The sequence below is a fragment of the Cupressus sempervirens genome, chromosome 6 (assembly GCF_028749045.1).
Source record: "Cupressus sempervirens isolate cs-2001-9-10 chromosome 6, ASM2874904v1, whole genome shotgun sequence".
Lineage (NCBI taxonomy): Eukaryota > Viridiplantae > Streptophyta > Pinopsida > Cupressales > Cupressaceae > Cupressus > Cupressus sempervirens.
In genome coordinates, this window is record NC_143123.1 from 683,135,727 (window position 1) to 683,157,332 (window position 21,606).

Sequence of the window (21,606 nt, forward strand, 5' to 3'; positions counted from 1 at the left end):
TCATTTTTTGACCAATATTGGTCAAAATCTTGACGCAAGTTGGTTAAAATTTGGACCAACCAATTGGTCAAAGTTTTTTTGTCAAAATTTTGACCAACTTATTGGTTGGTCAAAATTTTAACCAATCTATTGGTAAAAAACTTTCCAAAGCCCTAGTGCAATTTCTATTGGGCATTGGTCAAAATTTTGACCAATGCTTGGTCAAAAACTACCAGGCATTGGTCAAAATTTTGACCAATGCTTGGTAGAAAACTTCTAGGCATTGGTGGAAATTTTGACCAATGCTTGGTTGAAAACTTCCAGGCATTGGTCAAAATTTCCACCAATGCTTGGTCAAAAACTTCTAGGCATTGGTTGAAATTTCTACCGATGCTTGGTCAAAAACTTCCAAGAATTGGTCGATATATTCCACCAATGCTTGGTCGAATTTTTTTTTGAGGCATTTTATAAAATAGTTCACATGCCTTGTCTATGATTTGACATTTTGCATGCATCCTGCACTCTCTCATCCTGATGATGGATTATAGAGAGTGATCTAAAATGATGATGCTAAAAAACACACATAATCAAATCCAAAATGAACTTGCATTACAAATGGATTGTGGAAATCTGGTATTGTTAATTTTGCATGCATATCTACTAGGACAATCACAACTTAAACATATATATAATCTCATCAAATTTATTATATATATGTTTAAGTTGTGATTGTCATGGTAGACATGCATGCAAAATTAACAATATCATATTTCCACAATCAATTTGTAATGCAAGTTCATTTTGGATTTTATTATGTATTGTTTAGCATCGTCATTTCATATCACTCTCTGTAATCCATCAGTAGGATGAGAGAGTATAGGATGCATGCAAAATGTCAAATCATAGGTAAGGCATGTGAACTATTTTATAGAATACCTCAAAGAAATGTGGTCTCTTTGCAAGCCATGATTGTAGGATACACAAAAAATGGATTAAGAACCCCTCCTCCTCCTAATTAACTTGCACCATAGATTGAAGTATTTGGGCAAATTGGAGTCCCTCATCTAGCATGGCTTTGGTTGAGGCTGAGTTGGAGTATCTAGAGGGACACATATCAAGAAGTGTTTATGTTATTTTCAAAGTGGTTAACGTAGCAAACACAGCTCTTGATTTTCTCAAAGGACTTCTACCCAATTTGGTTTGGCTATCTAGACTACAACACCATGGACAATTCCTAAAAATGCTACTATTGTCATAGTAGCTGATAAACCTAGCCCAGTTTTTGCAAGTTCTGGTGAACATGCAACTTTAGATGAGGAATGTAAATTGTCTATATCACTCATGTTGACATTTATTGATGAAAAGCCAAGAAGCAAAGATAGTGTCTCTGAAGATAAGCATAGCCCACGAGCATCAATCTGTAAAATACATTAGAGAATGATATTACAAACTGTACACATTCTTCATACAAAAAATAAGTGCACTGACATACTACTTGCAAGGTTTTTTGTTTCATGGAAACAATCATCAATGCTAAAAAGTCAAAAGCATATAACATTTGCAATGCAGTTTAATTTCAAATAATGTTGTCTTGGAAATATGAATAAAATCACTCAATTTCATGTCATAATGATAAAATTCTTATAAAATGCCAACATATTGGATCTCTTCTTATGTTATCTAGAATTGCATCTACATTGCAGAAAGAAGAGGCAGTGGCATTCTATTATACTACATAAAGGAGTGCACATTGCAATCTACAATTGACGTTATCCCATATCTAAGTCTAATTCCCCATCCCTTGCTCTTAGGCCTACAATATCAATGATAGTTAGTCATATTGCACAGAAACTAGTTCGTCATTACCAATCACTCTCTACTACACACAAGTCTATTGCACGTCTCTAATGACCAATCTTTCTAGTGATTCCTCATGTCCACTTTGTGTCTATCAAATAATTCATACAAAGGTATAAAGGATCCCACGAGCTAGAGTTCTATCACTAGCATACAAGGTCCAACCCTAAAATAATAACTATCTTTTTATCTTACTATATGTTAGCAGTCCTTCAATCTATGATGCACATGCTAGTTGACTTCAAATATCAACCATCTATCCATCATGATCTATAATCTTCATCCCTTGCCTCTCTTTAACATTTCTTTAGTGATCTTATTTTAGGCTTCATCAATTTGTAACTCATACAACATTAGTAACTGTATATTACACTCTACAAGTTTTGTGAAGGTATCACAGGTGACATTATACTCTAGTTGATTAATACTCAATAGAAAAGTGACAATTTGATTCAGTGGAACCATATTGATGGTAAAGGAAAATCAAGCATACATGAGGTAGAATTAGATCCTCCTTCACATATAGTAATTTTTCTACCGAGGCAGTTCGAATCTCTCTAAACTCATTTGCAAGTTGTTGTTGAACAGCTCGCAGTAATTCAGCTATTGTATCTCCTTTCTAAACCTGCAAATGAGAATGCCAAAGTTGAGAATAAAATAAAATATCTATTCTACAAGAAATATTGTCAAAAATTTATCTATATCTAGCCCCTTAAGTATTGAGGTAACAAGAAGAGGCAGTGGACCTAACAACAAAAACTCAGTCACCCACATTTGCTGCAAATGAATTCACCATAGCTTAACAAAAAAAAGGTTTCCAGTATCATGAAACCAAAAAAAAATAGACATAAAATAACTTGAACCAAGCATAACAACCATAGAATGAATCAAAAGTTAAATCATGCTTGCACATGCTTCATTCACCAATAGAAATCTCCATAAAATATTGTGCATATGGAAATATTTATAACTTGATGAAATAGATGATTTTTAGGGAAGTGGAAAGTCAGTCATGATGATGTAATACCTTAAAATAACCTTCTACAACCTTATGCACTTAAAGGCTTTAAGATTTATCTCACCCAAATACTTCATAAGTCCCAATGAATCTTGTAGAAAGAAACATAAAAAAATATCTGATGACATTCTTATGGAGTGAATTCAAACTCCATCTCATATTCTTGCAATTATCAAACACTTACATCTCTTGACAATAGAAGAGAGATGTAACTCTCCACATCGTACCTCTTCAATCATTAATTGGTTTTTTATGCCATGTATGCTTCTTTATGTTATATTGGATTATGTTTTCCAACTTAATTTAGTTAATTATGATATTCTAATTTATCAACTTGACTTAGTCAATGTAAGGGTAATGATGAATGTGGATGTATAATGCATCCAATATGGAAATTGTGTGTGATATGTCTGATGATGTGAGATGCATGAATGATGGAATTGAATTATAAGTTGGTGGGGGATATGAAATACATATGAAATGTGGAGATCATCAGCAAGTAGTGGTAATGCTGGTTATATAATGCAATATGGATTATGATGCGTAAAGAGATGTATGGCTATCATGAAACATGTGAAATAGAATGAATATGAATGCAATTTTATAATTTCTTATTCAATCATCAATACTAGTTACAGGATGATGGGTGGTTATATCTTACCATCATGTCATTGGTCTTCCGTGAAGTCAACATGTTTGTGGTTAGAGAGATCAAAGGATTGCTAGCTTTTAGATAGTATCATAACAACACTAGTTGCATGGAATATTGATGTACTGATGATGGACTGAGTGCATGAATCATCTTGTAATCAAGAATCTTGCTATGGTTCACTTATTACTAGACATATTATACAATTTTTGTATAAGCGAAAAATTCTGACACCTCTTGTCATAATTTTTACATTATTCATGAAGAATGCAGGTATTTTGGAATCTGGGATATCACACTGTGTCAATTGACACATTTTTATCTATGATATGCTGAATCCTATGATACTCGAGGATTTGAGTTTGTTGGCTCTCAAAAATCATAGTGGAAATTCAAAATATATTCTTAAGTGGTGATAAACAAACAAATCAATCATAGCCTTATCTTTTCTATTGAGCTAACCATAAATCAAAATTTGATGCTTGCAATACTTGGTATGGATTTATTTATATAGTGTTTAGTATGTAGCTAGTTGGATTTATAGATCTAAATATTTAAATCTTTTAAATAAATCACACATGCAATACATTTTTTGTATTTTGAGCATGAAATAGTGGGTTTCACCTAGATACATCATATAGTTTTTGTCATGTAACAATATAAAAAGCTACCCCTATTCTGACTATTTTTCTTTTCTTCTGAGTGTAAATTTGTCAAATAGTTTTCTTGCTAAGTGCATGTCACAAAATTCATTGGTTTGAATAGTTTTCCATGAAAGCTAATTGCATAACTTAATGATAAAAATAAACACTTAAACTAAATCAAATACAACTCAGTCCAATTTGCAATTACAAAATGCAGCACTTGCAAGGTATAAACTTCAAAAAATAGCTATCAAGAATTCACAAACATGTCATGGATCTATTATTTGCATTTCAGAAAATGACACAAATTGAACTGAACTTACAATGTTTTATTCAATTACAATCAGAACTAAATGATGGATCTGACCTTAAAATTTGTTATCAAGAGACAATGTTAACTTCCAACATAAATTGTAGTCTTGAAGTGTGGTAGTAAGTTACTCTACAGATACATAATCTCCATGCATAGCTAAAACACACAATAGTATTCATGAAAACATCCAGCAAGTGATGGAAGCATTATAATCTCAAACTTCTTAAAGTGTTGCAACAAGGAAGTAAAATCTCACGTCCAGCTCACATACTACGAGTGCTCAGGAATTTATATCCACTTCAGAAGAGATTCAAGCAACTCTTATAATCTACTATAGAATGGTAGTTATGTTTCCAATTTGTATAATAGAAAGTAGTAGCCTAATCACCAGCTATGCTAATAAAAATATATAAAAAGTTGTTAGGTGCATTAAATTTCCATAATCCATAATAATGTGTCTTGATAACTTCTTGATTTATGTGTTAGCAATTTCTGTCATCACCATTTTAGATCATGCTCCATGATCCATCATGAGGATGAGAAAGCTTGAAAAGAGAATAAGAAAATAGAAAAAGTCTATAGGGATATGATATTATAATTTATTTAGGGGGTTTGAGATGTTCACATGGCACACATTCCTTTAGTTAATTATATTGGGTCATGTGAATAATTTGTGTAATTAATCATACCAAGAGTAGTATAGGCCTTCATTAGGATTTACTTTTCCATTCTACTATTAAGAGAAGTTATATGTAAAGGAAGTTGGTTATCATTATAAGAGATATATGTGAAGTATGATTGCATGGAGTGGCCTCTTCCATAAGGAGTATTATATAGTGCTACCCTACCTCAAGGGTTTACTCTATTTTACATATATTGATTAATAAGGCATTTTGACACACAAACCTCTACTATGTTGTGTGAGATCTATTAGCAGTAATTTTAGGTTTTGTAGATGACTCCAACAAAGACTTCAACAAAGTCCTCTTCTTGCTAGCAGTCTCAACATTTCATCAAGAAGGTCTTAAATGAGCTATAAGCTACAATATAAAAACAATAGAATAATACCTTCCCAAATGGAAACCTTCCAATCCATCATCATACCATGGGTGTCATTTGATTCACGTCCTTGTCACTTTCATCTTCAAAAATTCTTCTTCATCACTATCACTTCTTCTTGCAAAACAATACAGAGGTAAAAGTGATTTTGAATTAAATACCACTCACAATATGTATCTCTACAAACAATAATAATTAATGAAATGAATTTGTATATGTAATTGGAACTGAATGTCTACAACAAGTTGATCCAAATTGATCTTCACAATGCCTATATACAGACAAAAGAGAAGATTTTTTGAATTAAAAAGTTATAGGATGTAATGCACACAAGGAAGCATACAGGTCGGTCATTATTTTTTGAATTAAAAATTTAGAGGATTCCAGGCACACAAGGAAGCATACAAGTGAAACATTGACTCTAGCATACAAGTAACTAAGGAGGTCTCTATGTTGGGTTGTGTGTGCTTCGTTGGCTTGAGCGGTGCATATGGTCTGATCCAAAGATGTCAGTTGTAGAGATGGTAGCAAACTAGGAAGAAAGTCTCATATATATATGATTTGAAGTCTATATCATGAAGGCTATTGATATTCCCAACCAGAAACTAGTCCTTATAGAACTTAGGGAAAACTAGCTTTAAATGCAAAAAATAAGGAAGGCAAATATAAAATAAATTTGGATAATGTTTCGTGGTGATACAAAATTCATGCAAAGTTATAGTGATCAGATATGCTGATATAATAGACTTTTCCAAGAGGGGTTTAAATAGCTGATTGATTGGCTTTCTGTTATTGTAATAGTCTAAAGTGAAATTGCCTTTACTATTACTGTACTTATATGACTAATTTACCATTCTCATGTGCAAATTTCTATGCCATGAAATTTAATTGAATTATATATTATATTTAATAAATTTCATCTCCACATACGCTCATCTCCTATTTGCAAAAGCTAGCCATACTGGTACTGGGACCAGTCACCAAGTGCCCCATCTCTCACTAACTATGATAAAAGCTCAATCCCAGCATGACCAAAAGACCATGAACCAATCTTTGCAGCACAAGAATTGTTTGCCATATGTAAAAACTAATAAAATTTCATGGCATGACCAAAAGATCATAAGGACACCAAACATTATAGCACAAAAATTGAATATGAGACTATTAGCTTCCCTTAGCCTGTACTTCACAATGGATGAGATGGAGAATAGGTCAGGGCAAGGGAGGAAGCACTAATTTGTAGTTCATGAGAGCCTACTATAGACCTATTAATTAATGAATTTGAATTTAGGAAAACAAGATGCCATCAAACCTTATTGACATTTTGACGATATAAAAGAGTATTTCATGGGATTTCATGAATTAAGTTTAGTTTATTATGAAATCATATTCTTCAAACCTACAGACTATCTCTTAGCATAGGCCCAGTATGGGTAAGATGAATGCCCCTCCTCCCTACAGGATATTTGTAGAATCCTAACTTTACTGGATAGCTAACACGATTGAGGAAAATATTATGGCTTCTAAGTTAACAAAGCAAGCAAGGACACTTACTCTACTAGAAACCACATTGTGTGGGGCTTGTAGAAGGACCGATCTCCCAGATTAGATATAGGTGGAGATGGGAAAGAACTAAAAATGTACAATCATTTGATTGTGAAATTCTCATTTTGATACAGAGTAGTCTACAAATTTAGGTGAGCTTCTAATAATGTCAAAAGAAAACTAACAATATCTATGGGAAAATCAACTTTGAAGCAGATTTCACCACCTTTTCAGTCCCTTTCCCAAATTATCTATATTAATAAAAAAAATTAAAAAGCATCTTCAGAAACTTGTTAAAATAAAAATAAGTAAATAAATATTAGCCAAAAATAGGATTCATGGGGCCAAATTGGAAAGGATATTTAAGAGGCACCTGACTTCATTTTGATTAAGGAATTTTATTTTTTGGCAATTTTCTTTTCAAGATTGAGAGGGTAATCCATGAAAAAAACAAGTTGGCTATTAATTTTGATTCAAAGGGATGAAAACTTTCTTGGCTTTCTTTCCCAAGGTGAATATTAAAATCCTTAATTTTTAGCATTTGCAAAGACTTGTAGGGTTCTTATGTTGAGTCAATTTCAAGTTTGTGCTATTTTTAGGTTCAAGATAATGTTTTGCATGTAATTTTTGAAATGTCCCTTTTCTGATTTTATATGATATTTCAAGCCTCTAATCAGATCTTTAAGATCAAACAACCAATCTTTCAAAGATCCACCAATTTCTCAATAAACCCCAAATCGGGTATGCCGGAAATAGTGCCAAAAACTTCATAGCTTCACATATTATTAGTAAATCTGAAAGTGGAAATTATTATAGAAATTTCAGTAGCATAACAGTCTAAAAAATTATATTTCTAGATCTGTATAACATTTACACAACAGCTCCCAAATGGAGGATAAAAAAATGCTCATCGGGCTCTCGAAAACAACATAGAATAGCCCAGAAACACCACATAAACACTAATAATCTATCACAAAAGTATAATCATGACAAAATAAATATATTCAGATCTATTTTAACATCTAAAAGTCTGACATATAGCAGCAACCCAAACTGATATGAAATACTCAACTGGAAACACCAAACTCTTACAAAAAACACACTCGAAAACCCACAAATTTGCACTGTTCAGCACAAAGGCAAATTCTGCATGAGAATACACATGGAATGGCTTCAAAATACCATCCTTAGCCTTCCTAGAAATCTGAAAACTCCCATTCTTGGGTCTCCTTCTCCACAAGTTTGGAAGCCTCTGAAGAATAACAAAGAAATGAGCAAAAATCAAGTTCTGGAATGGGCCCAAAATGCCTCCAAACCCCTTAAAAGAGGGCATAAACCTAACTCACGTCCAAGAGGGGTTAATAAAACATATTTTAATAATAATTTTCATTTATTATTCCATTATCTTCCAAAGATTATCCCCTTTTTTCTGAAACTTCACCTTTTTGGGCCTGCCTGCCTTAGCAAAGATTATTATTTTTAATTATTTGAAAAGGGGACATGAAAATTTGATCAGGATCATTGGAATTTGAAATCATTTAGGGGCATTAGGTTCTCATTTTCATTCAAATATATCCATCAACTACAAATTCATTGCACTCATCAACTCGCAATTTCTAACATTGTTGTGGTTGATCACCTTGTACTAGATTTGAAGTGCCATTCTGAGGTCTATTGTCACAAACCCTAGGTTGTTGATTTTCCCACCATTTATAATTATAGTACTTAATACCACCTATTTCCTAGAGCTTTGTTCATGGGACAACCACAAATCATTTGTAATCATAATAATGTGACTCACAATGAGTCACCTGGGTCGGCGAGCTAGGCCACCCCTGCCAAGTCAAAATGACTTGTGACCCTAACCTGCCAAGTCATCAAATATCTTATATTTTGGTAAGGTATTTCTAATAACATACTTTGGCTTGCTAAGTCATGATCGAGTCCAAGCCAGGTCACAAGTCGAATTGCCCTTGCTGAGTCAAAGTTAGGTCTGAGTCTTGAAACTTTATTTGCAGCAATTATTCTAGAGTGGATGTAGTCTTTTTGTTTACTTTTGGAGGTGTATTTTTTCCCAGATGTGGGGGCACCAGCATTTAGGGAGGTTTTACAAAGGTTTTCTTGTTGTTTTCACAATAACAATTCATCACCCAGTATCTTTAGTGATTGTATATACTATAGCCTTTCAAACAACTAACATTCAAATCCTTGGAGATTAGAAAAGGTTTCTTGTTGATTGGATCAGCTATACAAATAGGGCTTGTGAGTGGAATCAGTTTTCCAATGTTAAACCATATTTGCACTCTTATATGGTAACACTGTAATTTGTAATCAAGTATATCTAGAATTTTAATATCATTAGCATGGATTGTGGAAATCTAAAGATCGAGTATATCATCCATAGCATTGGTTATAAAAATGCTATACTGCTAGGATAATCAGTCATAAAACTACAATATATTTTGTTGTATTTGGCCTTGTATGATTTAGATATGTAATTTATTGTACTATGCAATTAATATTCATTTCCAACTTTTTGTTGGTCTTTAAAGTAATTTCCAATCAAAATTTTAACTAGCATTGAATACCTAGTTCAAATCACATGTACAAGTTTATTTTATTTTCTAAGATCAGAAAACATAGACAACAATTTTCAGAAGTAATAAGAGGGACATCAAAATATAGTGTATAGTCCTGCCAGTTTCAAATTCATTCAATGAGTGTAGAAATTTCAAAAAGATCTCACAGCTTCAAAGAAAGAAAGAATAAAATTGGAAGTAGCACAACAATAAGCAAGTGTTGGTATAGGAGGTCAAGATAAGAGACATGGCAATTAAGGAGGATAAATTGGATGGTTTTGCCCAAGAGCAAAGAAACTTGTTTTAAGAAAAAATTTGTAACAACTGCAACTATGAATGCCATTTTGAGTTATACCAAGCCAATGCCTGATGTCATGGGTGAAGGGGGCAATTCAAATCAAAATGGCTAATCCAATCACACAAGTACAATAATATTATAGTTGGACCAACTAGGCCATTGCAACCTACTATAAACCTACAGTAAAGGCCCCACTTGAAGAACAAAATCTAGCAACACGTGACATCAAATGCTTGCATGAATAAGTACATGGATTTTGATCTGGATGAGAAAAAATCATTTCCAAACTATTGCATTTTTTTTATCATGTAATGAGCCAAGAATAGATAGAATACCTACACAATAGCCCCATGGAGATCTGTAGTAGAGGTTATGTAAATTGACTCTGAGCCAAGAATAGATAGAGGACCTACACAACAGCTCCATGATATCTGTAGTAAAGGTTGAGATACTTATCTTTCACTTAGCCCCATGTTGGAAGAAGCACCCATCAAATTTGATATCTTTTATTTGAAGCTACAGCCTACGAATACTAACATGAAGGATCACTTTCACAAGGGCACAAGCTTATTGATTATCCATGTTGATTTTACACATTCAGACAGGTTTGATAGGAAAGACCTTGAGATCTATTTCAAGTTATTGTAATATCACAAAGACTTTCCACATAAAGAAGATAAAGTTGACTTTCCACATCCACTTGTACCACAAAGCAAAATAGTCATTGATTTCTTTCGCTCTTGTACTCTGCAGGAACCATTGAAACCATTAAAGTTTGACAATGAGTTGTACTATTCAAACCATACTAAGCCACTATACAAGCATAAATCAATACAAAGTCACATTCAACGAACATTATTGGTAATAAGTATTAACTCTTGGGAAGGTAAAAGCTAATTTACATAATATAGCTTCTATTTAAAAAAAGAAAGACAGGAGCACATTTAATGATCCCCAAAGAGGTGTAATAGAAAAGGATTAGGTTTAACTAGCTCATTGAAGTTAGGCACAGTTCAAGAGGCAGTTACAATATTCCTCTAGTTTAATTCTTCCTACTTTCAAATGCATTGCATGGGATGAATTTCAAAGACTTGCATTTATATGTTTCAGTTACTTTGCTATCTAATAGCATACTTGTAGATGACTAGTATCAACAGGTCAGGAAATTTGGCAGGCTATAATGATAAAATATAGAACATATGGTAGGCTATAACAATAAAATATAAAGCATACTTTCATTCTTTGTAATTTTTCCTTAATGAGGTCCTAAAAAATGCATATCAAGAGACAATTGATAAGGTATAGGCCCAATCAAGATTGTAATAGTCTTGTTCAAGAGATAGTCTTGTTCAGGAGATAACTATTGAATACTACTACTAATTGTTCAGAAAGGTCACTCTTGATTATTTGCTTATTCTCATTTTATTTTATATTCAAGGTTTTCTTTTAACAATCAAGATTAAATAGAAAAGGGATAAGGCATTAATCTATATTGTTTTTCCCCAACAGTCATGTTTAGGCTTGAATCTATTGAACACTGAGGTCATTCATATTTTCTATAGCCAATTAATTCTTTAATTGGAAGAAAAGACACTGAGGACTTACAGTATGTAGGTATTCACAAATCATTAATCTTAGTTTATGTTTAAAAGTATTGATTACCAACAAGTTATCCTTACAATATCCTTCTTTTTGTGTTGGCTTGTGCAGCCAAATGGTATCACATAGCCAAAAATACTAACATTAATGTCATTGTAACGTGGCCTTATGCAATTGCATCCACTAATTTCTTAAATATATTTTATGATTGTGAAAAGACTCCTGGGGGCTATAAAAGGAACTCTCTTTGTGAACCCCTAAGAAGATAAACAACAATAAAATAAAAGACCAAAAGCAATTATAAAAAGGTTTATTCAATGAATGAAATCCAAAGATAATAAGTTTATAATGAATAAAAATGCAAATTTACATTACCGAAGCCAGAAAAAGGAAATTGAAACCTTACAACAGTTTCAAATTAGAAAACCAAGGGGAAGTAAAAGCTCTTATTGATGAACTAATAGACCAACTTTTTTAAAAAAATTAATTAATTGGGACCTCAAGGAAATGGTGATTAAAATGTAAAGAAAGAATATAAGCTAATATTGTAACCATGGCCATTGCAAACAAAGTATCAATATTATAAAAACCTATGTCTAAGATCAATATGGCTTCAAAGACAATGAACTTCATGTGCCTAGCATCATAAAGGAAGATTTTGAAACTTGAGATGACATGCTACATAAAGAATTGGAGATAGGGTTCTTCCCTATAAGGCTATATGTAACATACAACAAAGCCTTATGTACAACAAATATGAAAAGTAAATGTCCCACTTAATGTTATATTGAGCATGCTGGACAATTTTAAGAATTAGCCTAACATGCGTTTATGAAGATTGGAATCCATGTAATGGGTCTCTATGATACCATTTTTCACCGTGTAAAGAATCCACCTGAATATTTATTGCAACTAGTTACATTTGAAATACCCACAGCTAGTATATGCCAACCACTTAGGCCTAGACCCTGCCACTATCAATTCAAACAACTGACTCAAGATTCAAGTAGACATACAATTACTGCCATCACAAGTGTGAGCACAGAGGAGACAAAATGCTTAAGAAGGAAGTCATATTAAATACACCATGGATATCATACACACATAGACCTCTAAGTTTGCCACTGCATAATGAATAATCTATGAATACTCAGCAATCATATACATCAAAGTTAGCTTCAATATTTGCTCATGACAATCTAATAAATGCTAGGTCAAGAGATTGGCACAGAAACAAAGAGTTATTTGTAGCAACAAAACTTATAGTATTCAACTTCCTCCTTACAAACTATGAAATATAATAAAATGATATTTGATTTCCATCGAGTGCACATTGCCCATTCACAATGATATAGCCAAGCACCAATCAACCTTAATGAAGGGCAAATGGAGAGAATGCTCCTCCATTTGAGAAGCTCTAATGGAGAAGAAAATGTTTCCAACAAAAGAAAGGTTAAGAAGCTACCTAAAATCATTGACTAATACTCTGAAATTCCCATAATAGTATTAGACAACCTACTTGCTAACAACACATTGATGTCCATTATTTATAATGAGGGAAAAAACAACTGTCAATGAACCAATGGAATTTGCAAATTCTAAAAATATCATTGGATGAATTGGATATAGAATGGCTAAAGACAATAACCAAATCTATACAAAAATTTAAGATGGCAACACAAACTACATAAAAACCAACTTTAACATAGCATAATTTAATAAGAAAACTTTAGACAGACCAAGAGCATTAAAATGAATTGGAGAGGGCCAGGGATTGATTACCAGAGTCTAATAAATTGACAAATTGCATGGAGCCTTATGACACCAATAGAACACCCTCAATCAAGTTACATGATAAGATTTATTTGGGGCTTGACAATTATATGAATTATGACCCTGACCATAATAAAATGTAATTCTACAAATTCCTAAGTAACTTTACTAATGAGATAGATCCATGTTCCATCAGACCAGAGAGATATTATTGTGTATGTGTTCAAGTATCTCATTGGGTCAACTTATGTTACTTTTCTAAGGCCCCTATGAGTGTTTCTTTCCATTGAAAAAGAAGAAAATTTAAGAACCTAGCTCCTTTCCATCAACCGTCTACTTGCAAACAAAGAGTTTTTCACTGCTAGAAGTAGAACTCAGTCACGCCAAAAAACCAAGGGTTGATTAATCTAACTCCATGGTTTCTCCAAGAAGCCATGGCCTTCTCTTATGGAACTCCTCATGGTAGCATAGATTAGAACTTCAGATATGCTTTCCCCAAAGAGAATCCTCAGATATGCAAAGAAGAGTTACTCTTTGACAAAGATAACATTCTCAATCAAAAAAAAAGTAGAAAAATCTTGATGCTCAAAGAACCAACCCTTATATGCAACACCAAGAAACCCTCCACAAACAGAAAAATTTAAGGATTTGATTCCAAGAGAACTGGAAATCATCAATATCAGTGCAAATTTAAATGGTGTGAAAAGAATACACATCGCAGTCTTTTGAAAAAAGCAAGAGAATAATCAACCTTTTCAAAGTGAGCCATTATTCATTAAAAAATGTGTCTATTCATGTATTTAATATGTGCTTTTCAATCCAAAAGATGATATGTCAATCACTGGTTCAATCTACTTCTAAATGAATACAAGGAAAGTGCCCTGAGGAACATCAAAAAAGTTCTATTGGAGAATATATACTTATAGCAGCTTCAAGTTCAATATTCATCCAAGGGTCCTCAAACATGTAGGTATACACTTTGTGGGTATGCAAAAAATTACTTCAATTTATACGAGTATGCAAGCCAAGATAACAACTAGAAAAGAATAAAACTAGCAAAGATATCAATCTCTAGTATTAGAATCAACAATCAATCAATCAAAAGAGTTTGAGACTTAATATAAGTCAAATTGCCATTGTTGATGGATCCCGATTTATGATTATTAGAACCAGCTAAGGAAGCACGGATGCCCTTACTTCCTCATAGAAGAGATGCATTTGCATTTTCCCTAAAAAGGGTGTGTTTGTATTCATGCACTGAACCTTGGATAACAATGAAATATAGAAAAATAGAACTTTTTTTATTTTAACATGATGAAGCTCATGTTGGTCAAAATTTTGACCAACACTTAGGGTGAAATAGAACTTTTTTTATTTTAACATGATGAAGCCCATGTTGGTCAAAATTTTGACCAACACATGCATGGATTTTTTTAAAAGATATTTTTCCTTGCCTATTTCGACCAATTTGACCGCATTTTTATAGATGGTCAAAAAAATTAGTCTAAAAATGAGGTCAAATATACTAGTGTGACAACCAAAGTGTCATTCAAATCTCACAGAATCAAGTTCATCATCAACGGACCAAACACATAGAGATCCACATGCACTGCATCGAGGAGCTCATCCATGGTCATGTCATTGACCTTCGCTATTGTCTGACTTCTGAGTAGTTTGCTAATATCTTCACCAAATCCTTCACTAAGAGAAAGTTCCTCCATTTATGAGCTTTGTTGGGGGTGCAGGATGCTCATCAAGCCTGATTTGTTGGGACCCATTTCTACATCCACCTAAGCTTCACTTATGGGGGGTGTTAGTGTAGTTTTTTTATTTCCTAGTGGGTTATTTATTTTTCCCTATATTGCTAGGTTTTTCCTACACTTTAATAATCTTTCTTAGGTTAATAAACCATGTCTTATTTAGTAAGTGGTTGTGAGGTGTCACCTTCTTACATGTGAGCATCCATTAGCTATCTTAGGAAGATACTTTGCTACCTTTAGTCCGATAGATGGTTGCTCCTCATTGGTTGGTGTTGCCACCTCCTCCCTCTTCCTAGTATATATAAGCATGCTACCTGGCTTGTATTTGCAATCTCCTATTTTTGTATCTTCTTAATGCTATTTTGCTTCTAGCATTTGCATTACTCTCTTGGAGACGAACTCTGTGTTGCTATTTTAATTTTGTATCATTTGCATTCATAGTTTAGATATCTATTCTTTGCACTAGTTATTTGGGTTTTTAATCTTTTAAAATTCTAACAAGAGGTTACCATCACAATTTTGATGGATACAGGTGTCATAAATTGGGCTACTATTCTGGTAAACCATTCATTTTCACCATAAGAATTGTGACAGAAATCTGTCAAAGACACTATCACAATTGCGATATTTGTATGACATAAATGCTATGGGTCCCATGGCAAGCCATTGGAAACCTCCATCACAATTGAGACATGCATGTGGCAAGAATATTGTGGGGTCAACAACTAGCCATTACAATTGTGACATCATGTTGTATTAATAAAAAAAATTGGTGACAAACATTGCATACCTATGATGCAATCATAGGTTAATATTGAGCTTCACTTAGTTTTGAGAATAGTTTAATATTCTCTACTAATTAGGGCTAACCACGTGAAGGTGGAAGCTCATTTGTCCCCACCCCCCACATCTAAATTCCCCATTAACATCTAAAATATTTAAGAAATGATCAATGTTTAAAGTACAAAAAAAGGTTCCAGACCTACAAAAGTGACATCATTTTCTCATCTTCTAGTGCATGTCATTTTTTCGTCACATCCAAACTAAGATTTTTTCATTGTGAATTGAGAATGCACGTACAACTGTGTTCAAATGCATGGACAACATGCAAAGCTGATAAAACACAACACAATTACATTTATTTAATGGGTCTATTAAGTTTTTAAAATTATAGACCATCATCATGAATAATATTCATGATGGTCTATAACTTAATATATCTAATTAAAGACCTCTAACAAAAATGAAAACCTATTGCATTTTTTAGCTCCGCTGATAAAACACAACACAATTACATTTATTTAATAGGTCTATTAAGTTTTTAAAATTATAGACCATCATCATGAATAATATTCATGATGGTCAATAACTTAATATATCTAATTAAAGACCTCTAACAAAAATGAAAACCTGTTGCATTTTTTTAGCTCCGCTTGATGTTATATGGATATGAATTGACATTGCATATTGAACTATGTGTCCTTCTGCATTGCTTGAGACCAAGAGATTCACACAATTAGTTGTCATACAATCATAGGTTATTGTTGAGCTTCACTTGGTTTAAAGAATAGTTTAATATTCTCAACTAATCAAGGCCAACCATGTGAATTTGATAGCTAATTCCCTCCCCCCCCCCAAAATTTTAATTCCTTGATAACATATAAAATATTTAAGAAAGGGTCAATCTTTAAAGTACCTAGAATGTCCTCATCACCTCCTACCACTCTTAGGGGAAGTCCATCTTGATTGCTCATGGGCAATTCATCACATGAGTATATCCAAGAATGTCATCATCACCTTGTGCATAAAATGAATCTAATATTAGAAAATGCCCCTAAGAAATAATAGTTCAAGTGGAATAAACACATGAAAAATGAGAGAGAGAAAGAGGAATCTACTTACCAATAAGTGTTGCCATCGCATCTATGGCCATGCTACATGTTGAGTGAGTTTTTTTTTTTTTTTTTTGTGCCAAGATCTCTCTATTTATATACATACATACATATACAAATATCACAAGGGCACATCCATACATGTATGTATGTATGTATGTATGTATATACAGAGAGATTTTTTTAAGGTACTAAGTGACTTGCCCCAAGATCTTCCACAAAAGTAATGCAGACCAGGAAAAATGGGTAGAGTTCACAAGAAATTTTATAAAAACATATCATAGTAGATATTTTTAGAAAGAAACAAGCCATAACTCAAATAAATGGGTCTAGTTGTTGATTAGCTAGGTTGATACATACATATATTTAATTGGATTATGGCTTCTACAAGGGAATGAGCCCCATGATTATGGCATTTGCACAAAAGTAAAACTTTCTTCTTCAACTCCTTACACTCAACTCTTCACTGAAGTTATTCTTCCAGTAGTGATAATAGCTACAACAAGTTTTTAGGAGCCAAGGGACCCTAAACCTATGCTACATTTTCTAGAGACATGGGAGAAGTTACTATCGGTTCCAAAACTTCATAATTTTTTGGATCATATAATGATGCCCAAATTAACAGCAACAGTAGATACTTGGGATGTAGAGATCACAAGGTCATGAAAACAAATTTCTATAGAACTATCATCATATTAGTTACAATAAAATGAACAAGATGTAAATAACATAAGGCTATGACAATTAAATGCAGAGATCACAAGGGCATAACAACTAAATGCAACGAGCACAAGGGAACATAAATGAAATCCTAGATCTTCACATGATATATACATACATACATACATACATATACATTTATGTATGTATACAGAGAGATCTTTTTTAAGGTGCTTATTACAATTAGCACAACTGAAAAATTGATTGAGCTGCATAAATATTCTAGACTCCAAATAACTAAATAATAAAACTCACTCAACCTGTGCTAAGTGACTTAGCTCAAGATCCTATCCAAAAATAATGTTGATTGTTCCTTTTATTGTACCCAATTTGATGACAATTCTATAGGAATTTGTAATCAAACCAAGTTAGACCCATTTAACTAGGTTATGGCTTGTATATATACATATATTTAACTAGGTTATGGCTTCTACAAGGGAATAAGCTTCGTGATTATGGCATTTACACTGAAGCAAAACTTGCTTCTTCAACTCCTCACACTCAACTCTTAACTAAAGTTATTCTTCTAGCAGTGAGAATAGCTGGCACAAATTCCTAGGAGCCAAGGGACCCTAAACCTATGCTACATTTTCTGGAAACATGGGAGAAGTTACTGCTAGCTTCGGTACTTCATTACATTTTGGATCATATAGTGATGCCCAAATTAAAAACGGCATTAGATACTTGGGATCCTCGTAGGGAGAGTGTGCCAATTCATGAATGGTTATATCCTTGGCTTCCATTGTTGGGCCAATATATGGAGCCTTTACATCCAACCATTTTTTATAAATTGGGGAATGTGCTTCATCCCTAACATTCAAGTGATGCATCTGCATATGCAATTTTATCATCTTGGAAAACAATATCTGATCCTGCTAGCTAGGAACAACTAATTGTTCATTTTATTGTACCTAATCTAATGAAAATTCTATAGGAATGTGGATCCTTGTAGGGAGAGTGTACCAATACAATTCAAAACCCACGGAATTTGATTAAAATTATTTATTTGGAATTCTTTTAAACCTTTAAAGAGATATGCATAAAATACCCAATCTGCTAGATCCAGACATTCTAGTTAAATTTACTAGCAAACATAAAACAAATAATAACATAGTAAACTAAGTTTCCCAACATGTTCCTACATTGTTAATACCATGTCTTAGCTAATTTTCCTAAATCTAATTGAAGTTAAATTGGAATTTCAAAAAATCATATTTCTTGAGCACATATAAAACATAGTTATAATTAAGAGGCATGGACAAGTAAACATATTTCAAACTCCATTGCAAAAGAAAGCAATCATTAAATATAGATACTCTTTAAAAAGATGAACAAATTTTCCCTTAATAAAATCATCTAAACTTTCTTAATTTATCTTTATGTTCTTCTTTATATCTAAGCTCATATAATCTTAATTTTGATAAGGTGGTTGTTTATAATTTGGATAATCTTTTCTCCTTCAAGTAGTTAATGCTTGTTATCAACTTGCAATGCACATTCATAATGAAATATGTTGATTAATCTGTAAGTCGTGGCATTCTAGGGGTAAGAAATGTCAACTCAAGAGTCTCTTTGGTCCAATATCAAACACTTCTAGAAAATTTCATAATGCGCTTGGGTCAAGAAAGATTACATGCAAGAATTGTCTATGCAGTACACTTGTATTCAATAAATAAAAAATCAATATAGAATTATAATCTATGTTTTTATATAATTATTATTAAATAAAGAAATAGGTCTTATCACAAGAGATAGGTCTTATCACCTACCTAATTAGTTTGAAATTTTGTTCTCACCATAAATCATAAAATGTAAGTACAACTCTGCCAAAAGGAACATAAAAGGATGATTATCATGCATAAATCATTTTTTTTTAGCTCTTTTGGCACAATCACTCTTACAATTTTTGGCTTAATCTCCAACTAGTCAGTATGTGTTTTGAAAAACTATTCTTGGACTGTGAATCAGTAAGAACGGAAATATCAAACTTGAAAAAGATGTACATAAATGCAATTAATTTTTAAACTTCAATTTTATAAACTTACAAAGAGAACCATAGAATTATAAGAAACTATTGTGGTTTTTACTATTTGAAAATTATAGTTACAAGTGATAAATTTATATACCTTTGATTCAGAGAGCACAAATAATGGAAATGAAATATTGTCGAAGGTGCAAGCTCAATTGCCCCCCCCCCCCAAACCCCCCACATGTGGATTGCACTATTAAGTAGAGAATAGTTACATACATACATGGTTAAGTGCTACCTAACTATGTCCAAGGTTACCTAACTATGCCCAAGGCATCTGCACCCTGAAGTTATACTCCGCCTACTAGACTGTCTACATACCTATATCCACAGGATCAGGACCCTTGAACTACTCACTCTAGAAAATATGTAGTTTTGGTTTCTAATTATTTTGATTTAGTTGTATTCCTAATAACCATTGGTGAGCTTTGCTCACCTAATACAACTCTTTGCCATCATACACCCACTTGGGTGAATCAAGCAGTTTTCTATAATTAAAATATTGTAATACCCTAGTGCAACCTTTATATTGTAGTATATAGTTAATTTAAGGTTAACCTATATACATCCTAATTCACTCCTTATATATTTATGTTTAAAAGCTTGTGACAATACCCATGGCCATGCTACCTATTGAGTGAGTTTTATTATTTTTCTGTTCTGCAAAGATCTTTCTATATATATATATATATATATATATATATATATATATATATATATACATATATATATATATATATACATATATATATACATACATATGTATATATATATATACATATATATATATATACATATATATATATATATATATATATACATATATATATATATATATATGTATATATATATGTATATACATATACATATATATATACATATGTATATACATATGTATATATATATATGTATATATATATGTATATACATATGTATATACATATACATATATATATACATATGTATATACATATGTATATATATATATGTATATATATATATGTATATACATATGTATATACATATACATATATATATATACATATGTATATACATATATATATATACATATATATATATATATATATATGTATATACATATGTATATATATATATATATGTATATACATATGTATATATATATATATATGTATATACATATATACATATATAGAGATCACAAGGGCAACGCAACATATATATACATACATATATACATACATACATATATATAGTTATGTTTAAAAGCTTGTGACAATACCCATGGCCATGCTACCTGTTGAGTGAGTTTTATTATTTTTCTGTTCTGCAAAGATCTTTCTATTTATATATATACATATATATATGTATATGTATATATATATATATATATATATATATATATATATATATATATATATATATATATATGTATATACATATATACATATATAGAGATCACAAGGGCAACGCAACATATATATACATACATATATACATACATACATATATATACACATACATACATACATCTACATATGCAATTTTATCACCTTGGAAAACTATATTTGGTCCTGCTAGTTAGGAATAGTTGATTGTTCATTTTATTGTACCTAATTTGATGATAGTTCTACAGGAATTCCTAATCAACCCAACTATTCAGAAATTAGACCAATTTAACTAGGTCATGGCTTATTTCTTTCTAAAAATATCTGCTATGATATGTTTTTCTAAAATTTCTTGCCCATTTTTCTTGGTTTGCATTATTTTTGTGCAGGATCTTAAGCTAAGTCAATTAGCATGGGTTGAGTGAGTTTATTGTTTTATTATTTGGATACTAGAATATGGGCTTTGTTTTATTATTGGCTTTGTTCAAGTCTTGATTTTAATGAAGTAACAAACTAGTTTTTAGG